General features: G+C 41.4%; 1 protein-coding gene across 2 annotated transcripts in view; it reads left to right on the top strand.

Moving 5' to 3' along the window:
• Positions 1-26,485, top strand: part of COG7 (component of oligomeric golgi complex 7) — a 4,201,489-nt gene that overhangs the window by 3,686,340 nt on the left and 488,664 nt on the right. The gene's annotated exons all lie outside the window — the stretch shown is intronic.

Genomic DNA, 26,485 nt, shown 5'->3' with positions numbered 1-26,485 from the left:
TCACATCTCCAGCATACACCTCTAGTCTGTAACAATATGTTTCAGGTGTCATAGGAGTGTAAGATACTTTTGTAAATAATTCCATGCAAAAAAATCTGAATTTTCTTGATTTATTTGCATATATACAGATAAGACATATTTTCTTCCATGCTGATCATGTCTGATATCTCTGTTTAATTGTTCACTCCATATCCTTTCTAATTTTATGCTGTATTGTCCTCTGTAATCTAATATTGTCTTGTATGCTTTACTTATTGCTTTATTCCCATCTTCCATTTCTTTTGTGGCCTCAATTACAAAATCTGCTTCCTTTATCTCTAACACCAGACCTGTATATGCCTATTGGTCAGTGTTATTTCACCATTTTCTTTTATTGTCTGCTCCCAAAATTTCAGTCCTTTTTGGGTTTTCTTTTCCAAATGCTCATTACATTATTTTCAGCATTTTCTATTACTACACACAAGCACATATATAGTACATAGACTGTTGGTGTATTTTTCAAGCTTCCTTTAAAGTGAATAATTCAATAATTCAATAATCCTTGTTTTCCCGCCTCTCCTCGACTAGTTTAGACCAGTTTACAGGCATTGCTGTATTCTGGGCTGTGGTGTAGTTCATGTGTTGTCCATTACCTTACTTGGATAGAAGGAAGTTTCTTTGCTCACCAGTGGGAGTGGGGAGCCTTGAGCAGCCTACCTGTCCCAGTAGGAAGTGACCTCAGCACAAGAAGCTGTAGTAATTGGTTGTTTTGGACCATTTCTAGCTCTTTTGTAGTTCCCTGTTTAAAATCCGCCTCTGGGCGTTTTTTTCTGGCTATACTGCTCAGACAAGCTCCTCATGGTCCTGCAGAGTGGTTCTAGCTACAGAGAACTCAGAAAAGCGACTGCTTTCTGGATTTAAGTATCTTTGCTTTTTTTTCACTTGGAATAGCTTCTGTAGCTTACCCTGAACTAGCTTGAACTGTTTTTTTACTGTTTGCTGCATTATTTTAAAATCTGCACTTAAAGTTACTTTTTAGTCGAATTTGATCGAAAGTTTGTTTGTTTAATTTAACTGTTGAGGCTGCCCACTAAAGTGTGCTAGCCTGTGTAACTGATTTATCACTGTTTCTGCATTTTGTGTGTGTTTCTATCAAAAAAACAAAAAAATAATCCTTGTTTTCCCGCCTCTCCTCAACTAGTTTAGACCAGTTTACAGGCATTGCTGTATTCTGGGCTGTGGTGTAGTTCCTGTGTTGTCCATTACCTTACTTGGATAGAAGGAAGTTTCTTTGCTCATCAGTGGGAGTGGGGAGCCTTGAGCAGCCTACCTGTCCCTGTAGGAAGTGACCTCAGCACAGGAAGCTGTAGTAATTGGTTGTTTTGGACCATTTCTAGCTCTTTTGTAGTTCCCTGTTTAAAATCCGCGTTTGCACGGCTTTGCGCGGTTGCGCAGTGCCGGTTAAACAAGGTTAAACTTTTTCTGCTCTTCAAATTTTCCCTTAAGGAAGGTCTACTCTTAGTATAATCAGACTACTCACTATATTATAAGCCTAGCACTTGTTCTCAATACTTCTCTACGAAGTAAGCACTCTCGTACTAAGTAAAGCACTACATCTACCTACCACCCCTGTGAATATCCACTTCCCTTAAAGGTACAGCACTCCCTTATACTGTTCTAGCATGTCGAATGTTAGATTACTGGCATCCTCTCCAGTTCAGCTGGTCAATCTGGGTATCTTGAGACAATGCTACAATTGTCTCGTACACAGACAACCCTCTCCTCCTCCCAACAAACAAAAATACATGTGAGAGATGCAACTATATAGCCAAACTGGAGGCTGAACTCTCTCAACTCAGGGCTGGCATGACCAGACAGGAGGAGATGGTAACCACACACACAACAATCCCAGTCCCACATAGACCTACCACAACTGCAAACCAAACACATAAAAACACAAAGACATACTCGGAGGCTCTAATAAAAAACTTACCAAAACAACAGAGGCTCCCAAAGCAGACATCCAAAAATCCACCACCTCAAAACAAAACACATGCAACACATACTTCAATAAATCAATGTGTCAACCTATCACAGCCCTTAAGGCCAAACACCATGCCTGATACACTAGTAATAGGTGACTGTATAGTCAGACACAATGATGTCCCGCTGACCAGGCTGAACAAGGAGAGGGTGACTGTGAGCTGTCTATTGGGAGCTAGGATCCGCCACATAACACACGCACTCAAGTCACTCCAAAGCAAGTACAAATATGACTCCGTCATTGTCCATGCTGGCGTGAATGACCTGAGACGTACCTCCCTGGACTACATGAAAAGAGACATAGAGGAGCTCTCCGATTATGTAGCCCAGGCTGGTATGACCCTGACCCTGAGCAGCAGCTTGCCCTCACCAAGAATGATACCACAATACAAAGACAAGATGATCAGCTTTAATAATTGGCTCAAGTACTGGTGTCATTCTAAGGGGATCCAATGTCTGTCTGCCTGGGATGACATGTTGGACAAGCCATGCTGCTTCGCAAGGGATGGCTTACACCTGTCACCACTGGGCTTCTGGATATTGGCTAAGGCTCTTGCCACCCCAATAGTGTCTTTTTTAGGCAAGGCTCAAAAGACAAACCCACCTCCTTAGAAAACAAAAATGGAAAAAAACTAAGGGTAATGCTGCTCAACGCCAGAAGTCTAAATCTCAAGATGCAGGCACTCGATGCACTCCTCAGCATGGAGAACATCGACGTCTGTGCAGTAACTGAAACCTGGTTCAAGGCTCTTGAGAGCACCCCAGCGCTACCAGGCTATACCTCGTATCATGCTTTTCGGCTCCAAAACCCGGGCTGAACCACAAAAGGAGGGGGAGTGTCCATATTCATCAAGGACACCCACACCTCCAGGTTAGTAGCAACACCATCAGAGACCATACAGGTGCAACTAACCATAGGCAAAACTGCTATACAACTGGTAGCATGTTACAGACCACCCTCCCAATCTCAGGAACCCCACTCAGCCTTCCTGAAGACATTGGAGGATATGAATGTATCACAAAATGCCATCATACTGGGAGACTTCAACTAACCAAACATAGATTGGGTACATTATTCTAGCCCTAATACCCTAGCTCAAAGGTTCCTGGAATTCATAAATTCAAATGCACTGGAACAACTAGTCACCTCTCCCACTAGGGGAGATAATATACCAGACTTGATCATCACAAACATGGGGACAAAATGCTCCACACCGGAAGTATACCCCTCACTAGTGAGATCTGACCACAAACTAATCACCCTGGATATACATATTCCACCTCCACCCCCAGCACAAAAGACCACAGTGAAAAACTTCTCAAAAGCAGACTTCACTCTTCTTAAGACTGAGATGGTATCCTTTAAGCCCACTGTGCCAGTGGATACCACATCCCACAATGCCGAATCCTTCACAAATGCTTTCTATGGACATCTCCAAGAATGCATGGATCATGCAATCCCAAATAAATTCAAGTCCCTCTCCACCAAAGGCAAGCATCCTGTCTGGTGGACCTCAGCCATTAACAAATTGTCTAACAAAAGAAGGAAGCTACTGCACGCCAGAGCAAAATCCCATGAAGGGAAGACATCTCTGATCAACATTAGCAGAAAATTACGTTCTCTCATAAAAACATCCAAGGCCAACTTTGAGAGAAAAATCGCTAAGGACACTAAAGATAACCACAAAGCCTTCTTCAACTATGTTAGAAACCTGGGCGGAAAGTTCACAACAACAAAAAATACACTGAACCCACAGATATTGCCAACATTCTGGCTGACAGGTTCGGTGCAAATTTCTCCCCTCCCTCACCCCCAAAAGAAGAAATACTTATCCCAGCTGAATGTAATCTCCCTGTCATCTCAGATGTCCAAGTGAGAACCGCCCTAAACAAAGCTAAAAACACAGCATCAATGGGACCTGACGGTATCCCGGGTTGCGTGTTACGTGAACTCCAAGAGGAGCTAAATCCACGCATAAAAATGCTATTTAACCTTAGCCTTACTTCAGGATATGTACCTGAACACTGGCGTACAGCAACAGTGGTCCCACTCCACAAAGGGGGTACCTCTACAGACCCTGGGAACTACCGCCCCATAAGCTTAACCAGCCTGGTCTGCAAAGCTATGGAAAGAATCATTATGGAACTCATAAACAGAGACATAGGGGACCTACAGACACTTGACCCCACCCAGTTCAGCTTTGTAAAGGGCAGATCCTGCCTTTTGAACCTGGTTGACTTTTTCGAAACGATCACTAGAGCCATTGATGAGGGCAAAGCAGTCCATACAGCCTACCTGGACTTGGCTAAGGCCTTCGACACAATACCTCACTCAGGCATCATAGATGAGCTCAACAGCTTAAATGTAAACCCTTATGTCACTAGATGGGTTGCAAACTGGCTAAAGGACAGAACCCATAAAGTTAAAATCGCTGGAGCATTGTCAGACTCAAAGCCAGTCACAAGTGGTGTCCCACAGGGATCTGTCCTGGGACCCCTCTTGTTCAACATTTATTTCTCAGATGTTAAAGCAAACATGGGAGGGTTGTGGCTGACAAAGTTTGCAGATGACTGCAAACTAGGCGCCATAGTCGATACACCAGCGGACACATACATCCTACAAAAAGGCCTCACAGAAACGGACAACTGGTGCCGGAGTCACGGCCTTAAACTAAATGCCAAAAAATGTATAGTCATCCCCTTTGGGAAAAACAAAGTACCCACAAATTATCACATAGACAGCAACCCACTGAGTACGGAAAAAGTAATCAGAGACCTAGGGACCCAAGTCGACAGCGACCTCTCATTTGACACCCACGTTGCCAAAGTGGTTAGAAAAACATTCTACCTCGCACACCTCATCATGAAGGGATTCACATCCAGATCCAAGGATGTCATTGTACCCCTTTACTCCTCCCTCATCAGACCCATGATTGAGTACAATGCCCCATTTGGCATGTACCTCACCCGGCATTTGCAACAGCTGGAGAGACCACAAAAGTACCTCGCCAAGAGGATCAAGGGTCTCCAACATATGTCTTATTCTGCCAGACTAAAGAAACTTCAGCTCTATTCAGTAGCATACCGCCTGCTCAGAGGTGATCTCTGCTTGACGTATAAGGCCATGTCTAATCAGGATCTGATGGACATGCTCCACCTCAGAAAATCCAAATCCATCAGGACCACGAGAGCTAAAGATTTAAACCTCGGCACAAGTATGAATAGGACATGCTGGAGGGATAAACTCATAACCCAGAGGCTTCCCATGCTTTGAAACAAGATCCCAGTTCGTATTAGGCAGAGCCCCTCACTGACTCTCTTCCAGAGAAATCTTGATGAGTGGATGGGAGATCGTAAGTTTACCCCAGAGGTCACATCTGTGTCACTGCTAGACAAGGGCACAGTAAACTAAGTCTGTTATATAAGGGGACCTTCATTGTGTCACTACTAGACAGAGACACAGTATTCTAAATTTATTCTGTACATTTTTTGTACCATTTCATGGGGTGGCAAAAGCCACATCACTATGGCTAGGCTTACAAATGCCCCAGGGCAGATAGCCTAGTACTATACTATGAAACTATGAAGGTGTGCTTACTAAGTTGTGTGTGTAAGGCTGTACATAATATATTTTTATATTCCTTTCCTAAGTCTGCCCAAATCCCCACATGTGGTCCTGCAGCTTTCTCATTGGGCACTCTGCCTGTCATGCTCCTCCATTTGGGCATATATTCCAAGTCCTGAATCAAATGTGTCAACCTAAACTGAGTTGCCGTATAGTATGCTGCTAAATCTGATAGTCCAATTCCACCCAGTTCCTTTGTCTGAATTATTTTTTCCCATTGTACTCCTTAATTTCCTTCTTTATATTCTTCTATATTTGATCTTTAGATTGGTACATATTAGCCTGAACTACATCTAAAACCAACGGGACAAAAAGCTTGTATCTTACTGTCAGTGTTTATATTAGGTCACTGTTGCAGTTGTGTTAGCTATTTGGATTATATCCTGCCATAGATATGACCAACTAGCCAGCTTTTGAAACTTTAGAGGCACCTTCTACATGCTCTAACTGCCAGGAGATTGAGCAGGGCACCATATAAAAGGCAGTGGGAGTGTCAAAAGCTTCAAATCATATCACTAAAGTGCTGCAGGCTTTGTGGAATTGATGATCGGCTAATGATCTGTCAAGACTTGGCAGAGAAGTCCTCTTCATCGGAAATCCTTCCACTATTTTATTTTTTTGAAGAAAACAATTTTTTTCTGTGACAATATTATTTATGCTGGAATTTTATTTTGTTGGGACTGTAATTCTGTCCCAGTGGTGTTTTACTGCCAGTGCTTATGGAACCATTGCATTTTAATTTTTTTTTTTTGAGTTTTTTGTAATGTTTTTGTATATAATTTGTGTTAGGGGCAGAACTTGTGCATGTGAAGACTATCATAGTGTATTTTACTTCAAAACTACCTTTTTGTGTGGCAGTGAAGTTTGCTAACTTACAGACTTCAGTAGTCGTATTTTAGGTTTCCTTCTTTGCTGGACCTATGGAGCTGTTAACAGTTTCCTCAGTTCTTTCTGCCCCCATATGCAAGAGGGAGAAGAAGAGGAAGAAAGTCGTCAGGGAGTCTTCGGCTGTTTCCAGTTGTCTCCGCTACAGATGATTGGCACTGCTTTGGTCAAATTTTGACCCTCGGACCACTCACCATTTTCCCCAAGTCCGTCCGGTGTAGCACCTAGCTACTAAGGACTGAAGGTTAGGCACATCTATCCATTGGCAAGCAAGAACCACTCTTGTTGGTTTTGGGGCAGGGCCTGCATAGCTGAAAAAGGCAGCATGAACTCTGGGATAGTATGCCTACTTTGGGTTGGTCCTTTTCAAGGGAGTTTGATTAGAGGAGAAAGTTGATTCAACGTGTGACCCAAATCTTCCAGCTTTCCATTTTTAAGGCACATTAAAAATTTGCTTCCATCTCAGCTCCCATTTTCAAAATTCAACAAGTAGCAAGTTGGCAATAGATAGGATTTTAAAAAGCAATGGCAGTGAGGCTTCAAACAGATAGGGAAAGACTCTCAAAATCAAAGGTGTTTCAGAATGTTTGTCTTCTGCCTCCTTTTTAGTCTGGTACAAGTAATAGTTCAGACCTGGCTTGCCAAGCAGTTTATAAGCATGTAGAACTGCATGGTCTGTGGACCAAATATGACAGACAAAAGCACGTAAGCATCAAAAGAGATGATGGCAGTAATGCATGCTTTGAAAGCTCTAAATCATCTCTGGTTTCTATGACCTCTGCAAGTTTTCATAGACAGCACCAGTCAATATATGTCAATGATTGTATTTTTTGCACTGGTGCCTGTTACCAGTTTCATGCAATGTAATTGTACTGTATGATTTTTTTTCTGTTTATGTGATTATATTTTCTTTGTATGTAACTTTGTGGAGCTTTTTGCCCTGGGCCTCCACTAAAAATGGGCTCATTTCTGGCCCAGTGGACATTCCCGGTTAACAAATGCAATAAATATTTTTATTTTTTTGGCAGTTCGTTAACCGAGAAAGTCCATTGGGCCTAGAAGAACCCATTTTCAATGAAGGCTCGGGGAGAAAAGCTCCACGATTCAGTATTTACAAAAATATATATTTTGAAATTCATAACTACAGTGTGTACAATAATAAAGAAACAAAACATTTTAAGTAGTCCATAAAAGAAAAACTTATTTTGAATTATGTAATTCAGTAACCAGAAAGCTACCTCTCTCTCTCGGCTTATCCCGGTTAGGAGTTGCCACAGCGAAACTCCGGTCCGCTAATGTTTGGTAGTGGATTTTTACGTGCCGAGTTACCAGACCTGATGCACAACCTTCAATGAAGGTACGCCCATTCACGCATGCCTCCACACAGAAGACGCTCTAGCTGAGAATCGAACAGGACAACGTCTTGCTGTGAGGTGACAACACTACCGCGAGGATCAAGAAGAAGAAATGTATAGAGAAAGAGAGACATTTTTGAGAAAATAAAGTAGAGAAAAATTTGGATCAAGAAGAGGTTATTAGGATGTTTTTGAGATAGGAGGAGGCCTAGGGATGACTTGGATACAGAGGGTAGTGAAAGGGTAGATGTATTAGGAGTGGTGAGAGCAGGAGCATTCCCAGAGGGAGGAGAGATGAGAGTGAAGTAAGATTTTGAAGATAGAGAGTTTATGATGAGGGAGTAAGGTATCAACTATGATGGTAAGGCATTCCGAGCTTTTTTGTTTTTTTTTCAATATTTGTTTGTAGATGTATATCAAATTTTAATTTATCATCAATAATGACACCCAGCAGCTTTGCATAGGGAACTATTTTGATAGAGGTCTTATTTTGGCTGAAGATAGAGAAGGATGCTTTGTCGATGCTGGTGTTTCTAGAGGGGGTGAAAATCATAATTTTTGGATTTTGAGGCATTGAGTGCTAAATGATTTTCTAACATCCAGGACTCGGTGCAGGAGAAGGCTGCTTGAGTTAAATTGAGCAGTTTAGGGAGAGATTTGGCTGAGCATATGATAGTAGAGTCACCCGTGTATTGGATGAGTTTAGTGTTAGGGATGCTGTGATGGAAGTTGTTAATAAAAATAATAAATAGTAAAGGACCCAGAATATTGCCTTGTGGTACACCTGTTGGAGTTTGGAGAAAAGAGGAAGTACTGTTGTTCCACTTTACGGCTTGTTCCCTGTCAGAGAGGTAGCTGAAGAACCAGTTGATGGAAGAAGAGGATAGGTTGAGATGAGAGAGCTTGGATAGGAGAAGATTATATGGGATACAGTATCAAAGGCTTTAGATAAGTCGAGGAGGAGGGTGGATACTATGTCGCCAGAATCATGAGCGGAGTTAATGATTTCAAGAAAGGAGAGCAGGGCAGTAGTGGTGCTGTGACCAGGTCTGAAACCATGTTGAGTAGGGGTCAGTAGTTGATTAACAAGTAATGTAAGAGTTGTACGTGGATGCATTTTTCAAGAATCTTTGAGATAGGGGACAGAATAGCTATTGGACGAAAACTGGAGACTGTGAAATTGGTACACCCTTTGTGGAGGGGAATAATGAAGGCTTTTTTCCAAAGGAGGGGTACATAAGACTCTTTGATGGAGCGATTTATTAGGATACAGATGGGTAGGGCTATGCCGCCATCGGCAGCTAGCTTGTGGAAGTTAGATGGAATATTGTCAGGGGCATTAGAACAAGATTTTAATTTTGGTAAGAGTTTTTTTAGTGTCTGGATAGGAACAGGCTTTAGAGTAAAAGGAGGGAGATGGGTGTTACTGAACATTGAGGGGGCTGGGTTGGGAGTGGTGGCTGTGGTATTTGGGAAAGAAGAGGTAAGTTTGGCTATACAGTCAATGAAGAAGGAATTGAATTGAGTAGCTAGGACGTAGCCAAGAGAGTTAGGGTCTGGGCAGGGGTTTTCTTTTTTGCCAGGGTACAGGACTGAGGAGATACTACTCCAGAATTTTTGTGGGTTAGATTTGTGGTTATTTTGAAGTTTAAAATAATAGGATTTTTGGTCTGTAGTCATTTTTTTTACCTGATTACAAAGTTGCTTGTATTTGCTTAGGGAGATGGGTGATTTAAGTTTTTGATAGCATTTTCATGCTTTGTCATGTAGGTGCATAAGGGCTTTGGTCTGCTTGGTTAGCCAGGGCACAGTTTTGGACTTGGCTCTTAGTTCTGGAGGGGGCAGAGTAGTTGAGTAGATTAGTAAGCACTATATTAAAGTGAGCAACAGCAGTGTCCAGAGGAAGGGTTTTTAAAGGGTTCCAGTTTGTTTTAGAGAGTCAGAGAAGGTTTGGGGGCTGAATTCTTTTAAGGTACGAGTGGAGATGTATTTGTGCTGTAGATGCAAGGGGGAAGGTGAGCGATGTGCATAAGCAGGAAGGTGGTCACTTAGGGAGTCAGGGAGGGTACAACTGTCAGAGATACTATTAGGGTGGGAGACTAGTATCCAGTCCAGAATATTGCATGTGGTACTATCTTAATTTAGTCTAGTCGGGGAGTTGATTAGCTGGGTAAAGTTATATAAGTTAATGCTCTGAGAGGGTGTGGATGAATTTATGGAGGACCAGTTAATATTAACTTCGCCTAGAATTATGGTTTCATTATTTATACTAGAAGTGAACCATGATAGGATATCTTCTGGAATAGGGATTTTATTCCCTGGAGGTATATAGAGGGAGGCTATGCATATATTTTTTGGTTATTAACTTTGAGGAGGGCCACAGTTAGCTCAGCAGTGGCAAATTGGGGTATGGCTTTAATATAGGGAATCACTGTTAAGGTGGAGGAGAAGAGTAAGGCTACACCACCACCTTTCTTTTGTGGTCTATCATTTCTTAGAAGTCTGTAGTTGGGTGGGGTTATTTCAGTGTCTCTAATGTGTGGTTTCAGCCATGTTTCAGAGATGGAAAGAATGTCTTGGGTTGCTATGGGAGATCCAGGCATGGAAGTCGGGTATTTTACTGAATACGTTCTGGGTGTTATTTGTAGCAAAGTGTAGAGTTTTTTTGGGGTAGAGGTGTACTAGTCAAGTGTTTGCTGGTGGAGTGGATGATTGAGGGTCCAGGATTTGGATGCATGTCGCCGGAAAGGAGGAGAGAGATTAGTTGAGAATGAAGATATGATAGGTATTATAAATAAACAAACACAATGATGTGTTACATAAACTGGTGGTGTGGGGCATGTGCTGCTACCAGATCTTATCTCTTTGCAGACTTATTATGATAGCCTTGTAGGTAGCAACTCAACTCAGTGGGACTCTTCAGGCTTCATGCATTCCATCAGAGCAAAACTTTGTAGCAGACAAGCTAAGCAAGAACAAAATAAAATCCTCACAAATGGAAACTTCACCCTGGGATCTTCCTAGAATTGGTTTAATTGTGGGGCACTCTTCAAGTAGAGCTGTTTGCCACCTTTCAAAACAGCTAAATAACTTCTGCTCCCGGCTTCCTTGCGAGCAGGCCTGAACGATAGATGCCTTCTCATTTTTTCATGCTTTTCAACCCTTTCTAATGATATCCAGGGTTCTTCTAAAAATCAAGAAGGACCACCCAAAAATTGTGGTGATGACACCCTTTTGACCCAGACAGCAGTGATTCTCCCTTCTTTAGAAATTGGCCAAGGGCAATTGCCACATCCTTCCACACACAATGTTAGTAAACATACGACAGGGGTTGTTTGATGTACCCCAATCTAGAAACTCTTCAGTTGGATGATAGAATTTTGATACCTTTTAGGCAACGTTTTTCAAGATATACAGCAGATATTGAAGGAGGCTAAAAAAATTACTAGGAAATCATGCATGTATGAAAAGATTTTCTAGTTGGTGCCATTCCAAGAATCAGGACCTTTTTAAAGCCAGTGGTTCTTGATTATTTGTGAGAGTTACTGTCCTCTTGCCTTTATTAACTCCTGCATCCAGGTTTGTTTGCCAGCCATTTCATCTTTTTTGCCCTTGGACCACCCCCTCCCTTTTCTACGTGTCCTCAAGTCAAGCAGCTTTTGAAATGGAGTTTTGCATATCTGTCCACCTAGAAAACAGATGGGTCTTCCATGAAATCTTAACTTTATGCTTGAAAAGCTTACTCATTTTCCATTTGAATCAGCTCTTCATGCCATTTTGAGGTTGTTAACACACAAGACTGTGTTGCTCATTTCTCTGACGTTTACTAGAAGACTGAGTTACAAGCTCTTATGGTGAGTCAACCCACCCCTTTTTCCACAGATAGTTTTTTTTGAGAATGAATCCTTCTCTTATGCCTAAAGTAGTATCAAAGTATACCTTGAGTAAGTCTGTTTATCTCCCTGTCTTTTTTCCAGAGCCCAAAAACAAGGGAAATATTTTATTTTCATACTTCAGATGTCCACAGGCAGCCCAGAGAAAACTCAGTCCTTCATGAAAGCTGATCAGCTGTTTGTCTCTTATGAAGGTAAAAGGAAAGAGCAACCAGTGTTAAAGCACACAATTTCTAAATGGTTATCTAATGCTGTTTATTTTGCTGTTCTCACCATCGCAAGCTACTTCCAGGCAGGTTAAGGTCCATTCTACAAAGACATTGGCCTGTTCTGTGGTTTTCTGGAAAGGGGTGGACTCGAAGCATTTTAGAGGCAGCAATTTGGTCATCTATAAGTACTAGTGTAAAGTACTACAAAACTGAATTTCTTTTCCAGGTCCAGAACCAGCATTGTGAGAACCATTCTCTGTGGGCTTCAGGATTCTTAGTTTCTTTCTCTTCTCCTTTTGTTTCTGTGCTGTTGTAGTCTATCCAAATAGGTAAGACTGCTGCAACAGTGATCTAATGTTGAACGCAGTCTGTTTGTATAAGTAAACATACTATAACGATAAATGTTCGATTAGATCACTATTGAAGTAGGAGAACCTTCTCTCCACCCCCGACTTTTTTTGTGTTACTATTTCTTGTATGTTACTGACAACTTGTACATTTAACCGTCCACAAACCCCTTTTCCCATTTTTGCACATGGGGTCAGGGTGTCATTTCAACAGTAACAATCATCTGGAGCCAAGGTGTACACTGCTGGGTGGCTAGCCCCAAAGCAGAAGTTTATTTACACCACACACCCGCACACACACTCACACCTATGGCCAATTTAGTGTGTCCAGTCCACCTACTGCATGTCTTTGTAATGTGGGAAGAAACTGTAGCACCTGGAGGAAACCCAAGTGAACGCAGGGAGGACATGCAGATTCCATACAGAAAGCACACCAGCCGAGAATCAAACCGTGGAACCGCTTGCTTTGAAGGAGCAAAACTGTCTGCTGCACCAGTTTCACCCTCCTGTCAACCTGCAAATCTGGTTTGTATAATGTACCGTATTAGTCTACCACTGCCTTTTTATTTTTCTCCAGTCTGCTACTATTTTTCCATTCTCATAATTCCTGATTTTAGTTCTCATCATTTTAACTTTTTGTTACTTCAAACACAGAGGAATCAGTTTTGTTGCTCTAGGATTGTTGTCAAAAAGTAGTTGTTTTAAAACCATTGCTTTATGTTCATTCATATTTTAAATACTCTTGTATAGCCCGACTAGCTTCTTTGAGTTGTTGTTCAGCTCGTTTTGATGTTCATCATTAGACTGTTGTTGTCATGGCATAATCTATATCTTGTCAAGGACATGACAGAGCCAGCTTCCAAAGCTTTAAGGCACCTTCCATATGTCCTAACCTCTGAACAGCTTGAGCAGAACAGTATAAAGGTCAGTGATTAGGGTGCCAAACCTTCAGAACATTCTTGCCATCAAAATGTGCTCTGCCTGTAGTCATAATGATTGATGGTCAGCTTGAGCTTCACCAAGCCTGGGCAGATAAGTACCCCTGTGAGGAAAAACTTCCATATTATCAAAGAATCTGAGGAGACTTAGGTGTCACTAAAATTGTATTTTACAATTGTTAACTTTTGTCAGTTTTACCTGTTTATGGAAAAATGTGTTTTAAAATTACTTGTGTGGAAAATACTTGTATCGTCTCGTTAAAAAGTAAGATACTTGGACTTGAGGCTTTTGGGGTTGTCCCTGAAAATTTTACTTTAAAATTTCTGAGAGGAAAGCTCTGCTACCCAGAAAAAAAAGCTCTACTAACCACATAGCAGATTTATGCTAGGGAGGATCTCCCAGAAAAAGAAGACAGAAAGTTATGCAAGTGTCTTCTCATGTTTCACGTAGAATGTAAAAGGAAGGAATATTTACTGGGTTTTGTTAAGGGCTTATTAAAGGTTTTCATTCTTTAAATTCTGATTCTTCACAGCATTTTTAAAGAAAAAAATTTTCCTTCTCCTTCAGATACTGTTTCTTAGTCTGAAGGACAGAAATTAGAATGAGATTGTATTTCTCCAGTGCCTACACCACTGGAATGGGAATCTGATTCGGAAGAAAGTTTTTCTTCATACTGTCCTCATGAAGAGTTATCTTTTTCTGAAACTATAACCAGAATGAGAGAGTTGTTTTAGTGGGAACAGAATGAAATACTTCTATCCCTGCAAAAGTATTACGACTCTTTACTGCAGGATTTTCCTCAGCCTGCAGCTGTTCCTCCTTTCCCCAAAAGTCTGATAAATAAAGTTCTTCAGAACCACACATTTCTATTTTCAGTTGCCAGATATGATCCTGTACTTATTTCTTTGGCAAAACTGTCTTTGCCAAAAATCTTGTAAATGCTAACCCTGTTAATTCTTCCCCGTCTATCAAAACCTTTCTATCGTTTGTCAAAAATTATATTCTTTTTCTACTTCAGCCTTCAGAATGATGAACTGGTAGGCTCATATGCCTAAATTTTTTGCTTCTTCCTGTTGAAAATATAAGAAAGTTAACTGGTAACCTCCCTTACATGGAGATTAAGGCATCTCTGAATTCTGTAATAGCCTCTGTTTCCTGGGTAACCAGATGCTCTTTGAAGTGTTTTTATGAGACTGCTGATGCTGTATCCTCATCAGCTGCTGCTGGATCAATAATGATGATGCTTGCTTGGTTACACTCACAAAATTACCAGAGGATGTCAAAGCTGAGACTGCTCTGCTAGAGAGAAGAGATATTTGTCCTTTCCTCTGCTGACGTCATTAAAAGGTGTGATGAAAGAGGGAAGTTAATTCTGGGGGCCAGTCAGATTTTTCAATCATCCTTGTCAAAGTTAAATAGAAGCTTTCCATCCAATTCAGGATACTTTCACAAGAAACAGAGGAAACAGTTTCAGCAAGGCTAAGTAAAAATGAATTTCAAAAAGCAATGGTGGGAAGGGTCAAAAAAGCAGGAGGGCCCCAAAGTCAGGGACAGTGTAGAAAAGCAGACTAACTATACACCCCTTTATATTTCTCACTTCCCTCCATCTGTGGCATCCCATTAAATCTATCAGGGAGACTCGGTCTTCATTTTCCTCAGTGGTGCCAGATAACTTTAGATATGTGGTTTCTGATCATCACCAACACAAATTGTAGTAGCCCAGGCAAAAAAACTATACTTAAAACTAAAACTGAAATGCTTAGGCAGGCAGCCATACAAAAGACCAAAATGCCATTTCTTTAACTAGTTAAACTTTAAAAAGTAGAGTTAGCACTTTCGTATCTCCACTGGAGACTTCATCAGAATCTGGTAATCATTCAAAAGGGCTACAATTGGCAGTAGAGGTGCCTTCCTCTTTTTCAGGGGATATCTCATCTATCAAACCAAATTCTCTGTTTTCCCAGTCTTAGAACAAGTACTGTCTCTAGCAGTCATAGAACCAGTTCCCCTAGTACAGTCAGGCAAAGGGTTTTATTCAAGAATCTTTCTAGTGTCGTAGGAAGAAGGAACTTGGAGACCAGTCATTGACCTTTCTTTTCTAAACCTTAATATAAAAATTCCAAAGTTCAAGGTGCTGTCTCTGCAGTTTCCTGTACTTCTCATATCGGTTCTCGTTTTTTTTGTGGGGGTAACTCTGGATTTAAAAGGTCACATCCCAAATCTCAATGACTTCAGATTTTTTTTTTAATTTTCTGTGTCTGGTTTACATTTTCATTTCTCTGTCTTACATGTTGAGATATGTACAGCTTCAAGGGTGTTTACAAAGTGTCTGGTGCAAGTAATAGCTCATTGCAGATTGCTAGGCATTCACATTTTTCCACATTTAGACAACTGCCTTATATTTGTAAACCCTTTTCTTAAATTGTCAAGAGTCTCTTGGAATCATAAACTACCTATTTCTCAGTCTGGGGTTCCAAGTAGAATATACAGAAATATTCTCTCATTCTTTCTCGCCAGGTAGTGTTTATTCCTTGCACCTCTCATGAAGGCTTTTATTTCTCCGGACAAAATAGACACTTACAAGGAACAGTTTCTCATTTATTCCAACCAGTCTAACATTAGCCAGGGAGTATCTCAGGATTCTGTTTACTGGCCTCTACATTTGTCATGATTCTTCTGACCAGACTTCACATGAAGAAAATATAGTTGTTCCTCAAGTCTATTTGGATCCAGTACTAGCACTCCATATCTTCTCAGATCCCAGTCCTATGAGTTGTCAGAAGGGAATTACTTTGCTGGATTAATGAGTTCTCTCTCTCTACCAAGGTCACCCTTTCTGTTTTCCAGCTTCTACTCGGTCTGAAACCACAGATGCTTCAGATATTGATAGGGGAGTGAAAGTTCAGGTTCTGTGGCACAAGCAGGTTGGACTTAACACATAAATGTCGAAGAAATGATATCAATAATACATGGTTTCATATCTCTAAACCATCTTTGGACTTCAGACCCTCTTCTAGTAGTCACAGATAACACTACAGTGATTTGACACATAAAGGAGGAGACTAGATCATACCCCCACTTTTGCAAGCTAGCTTTGCTAGCCTGGACCTGGCAACTTTTCACAGTCTATCGGCCCTAGGGCCTATACAAGCCTAGCCATAACAATTCCCTGGCTACTTCTTCCCACAGTATTTACTTCCCTGGACCCCTGTCTAGCAGGGTGACTGATGTGGTCCCTGGGATGAATTTCCTATCTCCCATCCAATCATCAAGGTTTCTTTTGAAGAGGGCCAAAGAGGCACTCTGCTTGACATGTATGGGCAGTCTGTTCCAGAGAATGGGGAGTCTGTGGGTCAGGAACCTATCCCTCCAGCGTGTTTTGCTCATTATGATGACAAGGTTTAGATCCCTGAAGTGTGTGTCTCTGAGAGGTTGGGATTTCTTTAAGTGTAGCATGTCCAGCAGCTCTGGGTTTGACATGGCCTTGTATGTTAGGCAGAGATTGCCTGAGTAGACGATGTGCGACAGAGTATAGGTGGAGTTTTTTCAGACGGTCAGCATAGGGCATCTGCTGTAGGCCTGTGATTCTTGTAGTGAGGTATTTCTGCAGCCTTTCCAGTTATTGCAGATGTCTTGAGAGGTACATACCAAATGGGGCATTGTATTCTATAATGGGTCTAATGAGGGATAAGTACAGTGGGACAATGACCTCCTTTTTTCTGGATGAAAACTACTTAGTGATGAGGTGTGCCACATAGAAGGATTTCCTGACTGTTGTGACGATGTGGTTATTGAAGGTGAGACCACTGTCCACCTGTGTCCCTAAGTATCTTATCACACTTTCGGTGTTTAGTGTACTGCCACCTATGTGGTAATTCACGGATACATGTTTTTTCCCCAAAGGGGATAACTATACATTTCTTGGCATTGAGCTTGAGCGCATGGCTGTGGCACCAACCATCTGTTTCTGTAAGACCCTTTTGTAGAATATTCACATCAGATTCAGTAATGACTCCAAGTTTGCAGCCATCTGCGAACTTTGTTAGCCAGAGTCCCTAAGTGTTGGCCTGTACTTCAGAGAAGTAGATGCCAAACAAGAGCGGTCCCAGGACTGGACCCTCAGATACTACACTTGTCACTTGTCTGGAACTGGATTTGGAGTCGGCTACTTTTACAGTCTGGGTTCTGTCAGTAAGCCGGTTAGCAACCCATCGAGTGATGTAGGGATTTATGCCCAGCTTAGTAAGTTTATCTATGATTCCAGAGTGGGGGATGGTGTCAATGACCTTAGCGAGGTCCAGATAAGCTGTGTTTACCACCTTACCCTTGTCACTGCTCTGGAGACTGATTCGAAGAAGTCAATTAGGGTCAGGAGACAAGATTGGCCCTTCACGAACCCAAACTGCATGGGGTCCAGTGTTTGAAGGTTGCCACTGTCTTTGTTTATAAGTTCCATGGCCTTGCAGATCAGGCTCGTCAGACTGATGGGGTGGTAGTTCCCGGGATTCAAGGTGGACCCCCCCCCTTGTGGAGTGGGATAACTATAGCTGTGCACCATTCATTGAGCACAAAGCCTGAGGTGAGGCTATGATTTAAACATGACACTTAGGTGAGGTGCCAGTTCATTTTGTAGTTCATGTAGTACATAGCCTGGGATGTCATCTTGTCCCATGGATGCTGTATTTTTAGCTTTGGAGAGTGCAATTTTTACCTGTGTGGCCGTTATTACTGGAATTTGGCAATCTTTCAGTATTGAGATGGGCCCTTTAGGGGGTGAGAGGGGGGTGAATTTGCACTGAATCGATCTGCCAGGATATTGGCAATATCCTTGGGATCAGTATATTTAATGTCATTCTGTTGTAGCTCAGAGCAGATCTGAGCATTTCCATTTAGATTCTTGACATAGCTATAGAGTGCCTTGTGGTTCTCTTTGGAATATTTGGCAATTTTATTTTCGTAACTAGCTTTGGAGAATTTTATGAGGGACCTCAGCTTCTTACTGAGGCTGGTAAGGGAGTTTTTTTGCATCCTAGGATTTTCCCCCTTTTCTGCAACAGTTTCTTCCTTTTGTTGTAAAGTTTGTTTATGGCAAGGGGCCACCAGATTGGCTTCCTTTTTTTTGGAGGAGAGCATCTTGGTTCTGTTGGGGATTGCACGATTCATGCACAAGTGGATGTGCTTGTACAGTGCCTTAGTGTAGGATTCAGCAGTTGAACTTTCACTTCCCGTCTGCGTGGGTGTCATGAAGTTTGTCACTTCTGACTTGAGTAGCATGAAGTTGGCTTTGGAGAAGTTTTTTTTACGGAGGTTTCCTTACTGGGAGATGGGATGTGGATGTCTAGGGTGATTAGCTTATGGTCAGCCCTGACCAATGAGGGGATGACCATAGCTGTGGACCATCGATTTTCCATGTTGGTAATGGCCAGGTCTAGGATATTGGAGCCCCTGGTGGGACTATGGATTAGTTGATCCAGGGCGTTGGAATTTATGAATTCCAAGAACCGTTGGGCAAAGGTGTTGGTACACGAGTAGTTTTCCCAGTTAATGGCAGGGCAGTTGAAATCACCCAGTATTAGGGTGTTTGGTTGTATCTTAATATTTTCCAGTATGTTTAGAAAGGTGTAGTGAGAATCCTGGGGGCATGGTGGGGGATCTGTAGCAAGCTACAATTGGAATTGCAGTCTTACCTAGTGTTAGTTGCACCTGAATAATTGCAGGCTCATTGTGTTGGGCAGCTAGCCTGGTGTTGTGAATATCCTTGGTGAATATGGACACTCCTCCACCTTTAGTGTTTTGGCCCTGGTTTGGTGGCTGAAAAGTGTGATAAGAGTTGTAGCCTGGTATTGCAGGGGTGCTGTCTGGAGCCTTGAACCAGGTCTCAGTTAGTGAACAGATATAGATGTTTTCCATTTTTAGGAGTGCATCAAGAGAGTGTATTTTGAGGTGTAGACTTCTATTGAGTAGCATTACCTTCAGATTTTGCATGCTTGTACCTGTTACGGTGGTGGTTTTGTCCTTTGAACTTTGCCTAAAAAAGGCACTATAGGGGTGGCAAGAGCCTTTGCCAGTAACCTGAATCCCAGGGGCGACAGGTGCAGACCATCTCTGGCAAAGCATCGTGGTCTGTCGATCATGTTGTCCCAGGCAGACAGATACTGGATCCCCTTTGAATGACACCAGAAGCTCAGCCAATTTTTGAAGTCAATCATTTTGTCCTTATACAGTGGTATCATTCTGGGTGAAGGCAGGATGCTGCTCAGGGCTAGGGTCATACCTGCCTGGCCACATGATCTGAGAGCTCTTCCATGTCTCTTTTCATGTAGTCCAGGGAGGTACGTTTCAAGTCATGCACTCCAACATGGACAATGACAGAGTCATATTTGTACTTGTTGTGGAGTGACTTGAGTGCATGCATTGTGTGGCAGATCCTGGCACCCGACAGGCAGCTGACTATAATTTTCTGCTTGTTCAGCCTGGTGAGTGGGACATCAGTGTGCCTGACTATAGAGTCACCCATGACTAAAGTGTTGGGTACATTGTCTTGCCTTAGGGGCTGTTGTTGGGTGGCACACTGGTGTTGTGAGCTATGTGACACTTTGGTTGTGATTGGTGTTTGTTTGCATTTCAGCTTCGGAGGTCCTTGTTGCTTGGGCAAGTTAATGTTAAGGGCCTCCACATATGTGGGTTTAGTGTTGCTGTGTGTGGGTGTTGGTGGTGTAGGTTTTGAAGGGCTATGTGCTGCTTGAAGTGTAGTGCAGGTGTTAACCTTCTCCTCTTCACTGTCTAGCACAGTCTTGGGTGGAGAGAGCTTTGCTTCCAGTTTGGCTATGTAAGTGCATCTCTCGCAGGTTGTAGTGTTGGGTGGTAGTAGGAGAGGTTTGTCTGTGTACATGAGGCAATTGCTGCATTGCCCCATAATGCCCAGATTCAAATGGCTACCTAAAATTCTGTTGGAGCAAAGCATTAGTGTGGACAAACTGAGCAGGACTAGGATAGACCCACATGAATAGAAACTGAGACCAGAAATTGTTCCAGCTGTGGGGATCTCCTCAAATACATCTGTTTGACTCCATTCATAACATGCAGTTAAAGAATGTCTGCTTCAGAATCCCCTGCAAGTAGGCCTGAAAGATGCATGAACAGGAATGTTCCTGTATGTCTTTCTAATGTTCCTGTGTGTCTTTATATCCTTTCCACTGATAACCAGGCTCATTCTAAAGATTTAGAAGGGCTCTCCAAAGTGGTGACCCCCTTTTTTACCCAGGCAACAGTGATTCTCTCTTCTTTTAAAAATGGCCAAAGGCAATTATCACAAGCTTCCTCACAGTATTGATGTACTCAGGTAAGGCAGAGGTTGTTTGATATACCACAACCTTCATCATCATCATCATCCCCCATCGTCTACATGGGGTTGAAGTATTGCATCAGCTGTCACCATCTCTGTTGGTTCAGTGCCACTCTACCTACCTTCTTTGGCAGTCATAACTGACCATCACAGGTCTTCTGCCATACAGCTCATCTATATCTTTGCTGGACACCCTTATTTTGCCTTGCCTTCTTGTCTGTCCCAGATTGTCTTCACATGATTGCCTTATGTTTTCTGCACATGTGACCGAACCACTATAATCTGTTCTCTTTGACCTTGTCTACAATTTCAGCTACTGTACTATTGCTCTGATGTCCTCATTTATTCATCTGTCCCTCAGTGTGCATCTTGCCACCTGCCTCAGGCACATCATCTAAATCACTTCTAGCTTCTTCAAATGCTCTGTCTTTACTGTCCAGGTTTCTGCACCATACAGTAGTACTGTTTGCCCTACTGTTTTGTGCACCATACTTTACAGCTTCTTTGGTATTCTTCTGTCATACTGTATCCTTGACACACAAAACTATTTGGCAGCAACCCCTCTGATACTAGCTTTGGCCTCCTCATTCAGTCTTCCCTTCTCCTCAACCACCCCTCCCAGATACTTGAAGCTGTTAACCTGCTCCATTATTTTCCCTTCTATCTCAATCTCAGCTTCTTCTGATTTCCCCCATTTACTGCCACTACAACTGTCTTGTCTGTACTCTGCTTCATCCCATGTGCCTTCAGTTCTGCATTCCATTCCCCTATCCTTTGCAGAAATTCTTGCTCTTAGTCTGCTTGTAATGCCACATCATCTGCATACCTCAGCTTTGTTGATCTGTGTCATCCAACTTGTTTGCTAATGTAGTCTATCACCAGTATGAACAGCAGTGGGCTCAGAGCTGAACCCTGATGATAACTCACTCCCAGTGGGAACCCCTCTGTGAGACTGAACACTGTTCGTACTTATGTCATTTGGTCATTATACATAGCCTGGAGTAATTCTACCAGTCTTTAACTTCAAGCCATCGCAGGACTGTCCATTTCAGCTTTCTTGGAACCTTGTCATATGCTTTCTCCAAATCTAGTAATGTCCAGTTGGACTTTTTCCTCATCTCCAGCTTCTTCTCAGCTGTCTCTCTCACTGCAAATATTGGGTCATTTGTGCTGCATTCTGATCTGAATTAAAGCTCCTCACCTCCCATCTTTGTACTCCTTTCCATATTTATCAGTCACCCTCTTCAGAAGTTTCATGCAGTGTGACAGAAGTTTGATGCATCTGTACTGCCCACAATTGTGAATGTTCCATTTGTTCTTGAACATACTACTGATCAGACACATTATATGAACAATTCAAATTTGACATTAAATTAATCGTCTGATGCCAAATATAAGTAAAAGAGTTCCAATGAAGTAAAAAGAAAAAGTCTAACCTAAACTACATATAAATAATAAAATATACAGTTTAACATGTAGTACTAAATATTTAAATTAAGCTCAAGCATAGACATAAAATGCCATAGCTATATTAAAAAATGTTGTTGTGTTTTAGTACAAATTGCAATGTTCCAGTTTCTTTAACTTGAGAATGCTTTTACTGGAGCATGTCCAATTGGGTCCGATTTTCATTTTCTGCACAGCTGCTAATATTTCTCCCTTTGAAGGTCTGGAACCTGACTGATTGGATCCCCTTATGATGCTCATGATGCTCCAGTTTTCGACCATTTTTCTTTTTATTACACGTGAATCCTTGGAATAAGTTAGGATCATACTTCTTTTATGTTTGTCATTTTCTCCATTGCAACTTGGTTGTTGTAGATCGATGAGTGTATGTCTCTTTACGAAGCTATCCAAGGACTTGCACAAGTGTATAAATACTGAGCATGTGTAAGTCTGACTGCCATTTGGTAGTAAGCTGTTGAGATGTAAGCATGTTTGTATGTAAGGTCTACCTGTTAATCAGTTTGTTTATATTTAATGATGCAGCTATCCATCCTGATGTGTTTCTATGTAATAAAGCGTCTTAAACTACCCCGCCTGCTTTGTCTTCTGTGTGTAGAAGGTTGAGCAACATGGTGTTAGAAGAGGCATGGTTGAAACGACTGATGGTCAGAAAGTACTCCAGTTTCTCCACTTTGAATTCAAAAGGCATCTAGTCAGTACTGGTGGAATATAGAGAAGTGGACCATCCCTAGTGCACTTGTAATTCACAAAACAGGTCAGAAACGAATTTCAAATGTTAAACTTGCTCAAACTATTTCTTATTCGCAAAATATGAAACAAAGCATACAGAATACTCTAAACAATATTAAAATAAGTCAAAATGTCCTATATTGATAAAAATATTTGAATTACTACGGAAAATGTTTGAAAAAAAGTCTGAATTGCATAAACTGAATAAAATAAAAGGAAACGACCAGATTTTTCGCAAAGCACACATTTTTCGTATCGATTAAAGCTGTCCAACTTCTCAGAAGTGTATGAAGTGTTTTCATATTTGTGCAGTGTTACAGTAAAGTTATTTCACAATTACGGCCATTTCAGAGCATATTTTGCAAAGTACAGTATTTCAAAGAGTTGATTCTGCATTTGAGTGTTACTGCAAGCTGCAGAGAGGCAAGTTAACTTGTTCGTATATCATTACAAGGGCCATATTTTCAGTGTGTTTGGGCATACTTTGTTGGCATGGCTGAAGGATTTTGAAAGCCAGGACCACTTGTTCTATTGCAGAGAGCTGGAGAGTGTTTGAGCAAGAGCATGACATTTTCATACAGGCTGCATTTTCTGATAAAAATGTCTATAAAAGGGCATTTATTCTACTTAATTTAGCCGTCTCAGAAGCCATTGAAAGGAAACATTAATTTGTGTATGCGTCTGCTATCTTTGCTGGAGAGGGGGAAAACTGTCATATTTTTGAACTGGCTGAGTCAAGGGAGGACCCCGAGTACTTAAAATGTAAATTTAGAGAAGTGTGTAACCCCCAGACAAACATTACAATGGAGAGGCACTTATTTTACTCACGGAATCAAAAGCCTGGTGAAACTTTTATAGCCTATATAACTGACTTGAGAAGTAAGGCTAAAACATGCAGATTTGATGATTTAAGGGATGAGTTGATAAAGGACAGGCATCTGTTATATTAAAGATGATGCTGTGAGAAAGATTTTGATTTGTGACAGTGATTTAACTTTGAATAAGGCCATTGAGATTTGTCAGATATATGAGCTCACAGAAGAGCACACAAATATGCTTACAAATGAAAAGGTATGTTTCTAGTAACTTCTAAGCTCACGTTGATAGCATGCAGCACGTAGTTAAGAGAAACAGGCCCAAGCACATGGCAGCAACTGTAGCCCCTGCAACACTCACAGGTAAACTCCAGAGCTTTCTAGCAAGTTCCAGAGTTCACACAGCTTTAGTGATGCATAAGAGTGAGTCAGCAAACTCAAAGCAAGGGCCAACACCCAGTTTTATTGCGATCTGTCGTAATGGTTTTAGCAGCCATGAATCTAAAAGGAAGATATGCTTAGCTTTTGGTCAACAGTACCACAAATGTAATAAATTGAATCATTTCCAAAGATTTTTTAAATCAAAAGCCACACATTCTTGTATTAAAAGGGATAATTGATCAAGTTTATTAGTTAGAAAGCATCAACCCTACTTTTTATGTTGATAGTGTGTCAGTGCTTAATGAAACAGTTAATGCAGTAGATTTATGGGCTAAGAATGAAGTATTTTGTACTGTTAGGATAATTGGCAAACCCATAGAGCTCTAAGTTGATACTTGTTCAAAATGCAGTGTTATGTCTGCAGAAACATTTGCTAGAGTATGTGCTGGTGAAAGACTTGATTTTCTAAAGTGTGCAAAGCTTGTTGCTTATGGTGGTGAATAAAATTCAAACCGAAGGCTCAGTAATGCTTTCATTTTACTCTGCTGGGAGAAGCTACGATTTATTATTTTATGTGGTCAAGAGGCACGCCCAGTCATTATTGGGCCTCATAGACAGTTTGAAAATGGGACTGCTTTCATTTAACAAGGAAGTCCACCATGTTAACTTAAAGGACCACTATTCTAATTTTACCCAGTATATGTTTTCTACCTATGCTGATCTTTTGTAAGACAAGCTAGGCAAGCTTCCAGTTACGTACTCTATGAAGTTAGACCCAGATGTCAGTCCAGTTATCAGGCCAGCCCAGAAAGTTCCAGTAGCTATGCCGAACATAGTCAAAGCTGAACTAGACAAATGTTGCAACAAGGTGTGATTTGTCCAGTTGAAACCACTGAGTGGGTATCTTCCATGGTGGTAGCTCATAAGAAAAGCTCAGACATCATCAGAATATGTATTGACCCACGAGATTTGAACAAGGCATGGAAAAGACCTCATCATCCAATGTGAACAGTCGAAGAAGTCGCTGCTCTTATGCCAAATGCCACCGTTTTTTCTGTCTTAGATGAAAAGAGTTAATTTGGCAAATTTTGCTTGACAAAAAAATCTTTGTTGCTAACCACTTTCAGTACTCCATTTGAAAGGTACAGATTTCTGAGAATGCCATTTGGGATAAATTCTGCAAGTGAAGTCTTTCAAAGTGCAGTGGAGCAAATTTTTTCTAAGTATCTTTGTGCTATTATAATAGATGACATACTAGTAGGAGGTAATGGTGAAGATGAGTATGACAGAAACCTCAGAAAAATTCTGGAAAGGACACGTCAAGTGAATCTTAAGCTGAATCCACACACATGCAAATTCAAGCTATGTGAAGTCACTTACATTGGTCATTTATTTACCAGTTCATGATACGGCCAGACCCTTCTAAACAAACAGCCATTCTTGAGATGCCAGCTTCAGGCAATGTTCAAGCATTGCAACGTTTTGTTGGCATGGTTAACTACCTAGGCAGGTTCATTCCAGACTTGGTTCAAATACCTGCACCACGCAAGAGAGCTAACACATAAAGATGTATCCTGATCATAGTTAGAGGAACACCAGAGAGCATTTGATGTCCTGAAACAGAGAATTGCCAGTCCACCTACTCTCGTATACTATGATGTCCACAAAAGAGTTATTTTTCATGTGATGCTTCGAAATTTGGTCTTAGTGCAGCCATTTTACAAGAGGTCAGTCTGTTGCTTATGTGTCCAGAACTCTTACCCAAGCTGAAATGCAGTATGTTCAGATAGAGAAAGAGCTTTTGGAGATTGTGTTTGCATTTTCCAAGTTCCACGATTATGTTTATGGTAGCACTTTCCAGATCGAAACAGACCACCAACCTCTACTCACTATTTTGAGAAAGACTATGCATACCGCTCCAGCCAGATTGCAACACACGATGTTGAGATTGCAAAAGTATCATTTCAATCTTGTCTACAAGAAAAGCAAACAACTTTATCTTGCTGGCACCTTATCCAGATCTCCCATATCAACCAGTGAACAGCATGAGAATGAGCAATTTGATTTTGAAGTCATGGAGATGAGAATTTTTTCTTCCACATGTCTTCATGAGCTCAGAGATCATACAGCCACAGATCCAGTTTTACAGAAGCACAACCACTTCCTCAAAGAAGGATGGCCGTCAAAGCCATCTAGCTTACCTCCAGAAGTGCAACCTTATTTTCCTTACAAAGATGACATTTTGTCAGACAATGGTATTGTCATTAAAGGCCCTAAAGTTATTGTTCCCAAGTCTTTGCAACAAGAGTACATTACAATCTTACATTGAGGTCACCCAGGAGCAGACTCTACCAAAAGAAGGGCAAGGAGACTAGTATTTTGGCCTTTTGTGTCACAGGATATTGAGAAAGAACTTACATCTTGTTCTGTGTGTAATAGTACATAGGTAGGTACTAGGCTATTGGCCCTAGGG

This window comes from Protopterus annectens, chromosome 12.part0, assembly GCF_019279795.1.
Source record: "Protopterus annectens isolate FY-2018-M chromosome 12.part0, PAN1.0, whole genome shotgun sequence".
In the NCBI taxonomy this organism is placed as follows: Eukaryota; Metazoa; Chordata; order Ceratodontiformes; family Protopteridae; genus Protopterus; species Protopterus annectens.
Note: the sequence above shows the minus strand (reverse complement) of the source record. Positions and strands in the feature narration are given on the sequence as shown.